General features: G+C 34.8%; 1 protein-coding gene across 3 annotated transcripts in view; it reads left to right on the forward strand.

Moving 5' to 3' along the window:
* The window catches only part of LOC135208031 (cuticlin-4-like), a 132,752-nt gene that overhangs the window by 77,436 nt on the left and 52,816 nt on the right, over positions 1 to 2,500 (forward strand). The window lies entirely within an intron of this gene.

Below are 2,500 nucleotides of genomic sequence, written 5' to 3' on the forward strand. Positions count from 1 at the left end.
TACACATACATACATACATACATACATACATACATACATACCTTTCACAAGATGGCTTCTTGAAGCGTCAGGAAGCACTGAAGAGAAAGTGGGGAGTGAGCTTATTAACTTAGCGAAGAATGATATATTACAATTTATATGACATCACTGAAGCCACAATCCGTCAACTCATGTTAGTCATTCTTTTGTCTGCGGTCTAAAAACATAGATACTCCAGCCGCTAAAAGAAGAAAAGCAGAAAAAACAGGGCCACTTTTACTGTCTATGAACGAATGTGTGTGTGTGAGTTTGTGTGTTCGTACCCAGGAGAAAGTTTAAGCCAGACTTACACTCTCACTTGGTCGTTGTAAACCGCATCTCCAAACTTGGGCCGAGAGTACTTTTTCCTTGAATAATCTCTCTCTCTCTCTCTCTCTCTCTCTCTCTCTCTCTCTCTCTCTCTCTCTCGTGTCTGTTTGTCCAGATGTTCTAATTCTTGCCTGAGCTCTGATTTTTTGGGCAATAATATGTATTTTAATCTGATTGTATTTCAATATATATCTGGAGACTACAACGGGAGTGTAGAAGGTGATCTCCGCTACAAAATCGTTATCGATTTTTAGCGGAGATCACATTTGCATTCCCGTGGTAGTCTCCGGATATATATTGAAATACAGTCAAAATAAAATATATACATATTTCATATATTTTAGTAATGATAACACAAGACCTTTTCATTCAAAATACCAAAATAACACCATGCAGTCTCGTGGATTATGAAATACGAATTATCAGAAAAATAGAGAGAATTCTTTATAAGATAAATTCAATTAACTTTACCATTCTTTTAATAATAATAATAATAATAATAATAATAATAATAATAATAATAATAATAATAATAATAATAATAATAATAATAATAATAATGATACTTTTCCGTGAGCAATACACACTTTCCTTATTTATTATCTGGATTGGATAGATAAGCTTATTTTAGGGTTTCCCATCCCATCGAACTCCACTGGAAGTAGACGTTATTAAATCCCTCAATGGCCAAATATATGAATGCTGTGTCACTCGTGAACGTTTGTATGTTGTAACCTGTCCAGGCACTGATCACATCCAAAGCAGGAACAGTGGATTTCCAAACGTTTTTGTTATTATAGACGAGGAGAATAGGTCGTATTAGATGAGAGAGAGAGAGAGAGAGAGAGAGAGAGAGAGAGAGAGAGAGAGAGTGGTATTTGCTTATCATACCTTAAGATATTATAAGAATAAAGTTTGTTCCCTATTATTGAAAAATCAGGAGAAGCAATGTGGTATTTTCCACCGTCCTTTGTATCTCCTATTTTAAACACTTTTTTTTTTTTCCTTTTACTGAGCTGGCCAGCCCTTTTCCTGTCCGCCCTCAGATCTTAAAAACTACTGAGGCTAGAGGGCTGCAATTTGGTATGATCAGCACAACTACAGTTGCCAACAACACAGGCCACCAACGGGCCGTGGCTGGGAGTATCATACAGTGTTATACACTGTACAGAAAACTCGATTGCAATGAAGAAACTTCGGCGCATTTTGTAGTTTTTAATTTCAATTTTACGTAGAACAGGAAAACGAATAAATTTCTTGACCAGAAAAAAAGCATTTTCCATTTTCTCGTTATTTTTTTACCATAGAAAACGAGAAGGAGCTATAAACAGATGAATAATAGTGAAAAGAAGGATTTTTCTTTGACCTTTGCCAGGCAAGAAGGAGAAAACATGTCGTTTCTCACAAACCTGAAAGCTGCCAGGCACGGTTTCACCTCATACCCTTCTGTTTTCGGCCTATTAGAGAGAGAAAGTACTTGTGTTTCTGTGTACTATAGGAGTGTATGTTTATATGTGTGTGTGTGTGTGTGTATTAGATAGAAATAAACGCACAATCACGTGTGGAATAGAAATAACTTTCTGACTCACATCAGGATCGAACCAAGGCCTTTCAATTGAAAGACCTGGGTTCGATCCTGATGTGAGTCAGAATTTTTCTTAAATAGATACATACACACACACACACACACACACACACACACACACACATATATATATATATATATATATATATATATAATATATATATATATATATATATATATACACCTATTCTACGGAAACCTGTACAGAAAAGTAATGGCATCGTCAGCTTATCTGAAAATGAGTAATTTTTTATTTCATAATGATTTGGGCAAACCTAGAAATACATGTAAGTTATTAGCAAAAAATAAGAAATAATATTATACTGCCTAACAAATAAAGAGATTAATAAAATAGATAATTAAAGAATAAATGATCAGAATTAAGCGAAATTGCGCTCTTGTTTCAAATAAGAAGTAAATCAACGTATGAATGCAGTCATGTTTATTATTAGATATGAAAAATCATCTTTGAAGCTTCAATGATCTCACCATGCTTGAGGCCATATTCCTCCCAGACACCTGGTGAAACTACGACCCGTCCAATAACCGTTTTGAGGTAACAGAAAA

Source organism: Macrobrachium nipponense, chromosome 34 (genome assembly GCF_015104395.2).
Source record: "Macrobrachium nipponense isolate FS-2020 chromosome 34, ASM1510439v2, whole genome shotgun sequence".
Lineage (NCBI taxonomy): Eukaryota > Metazoa > Arthropoda > Malacostraca > Decapoda > Palaemonidae > Macrobrachium > Macrobrachium nipponense.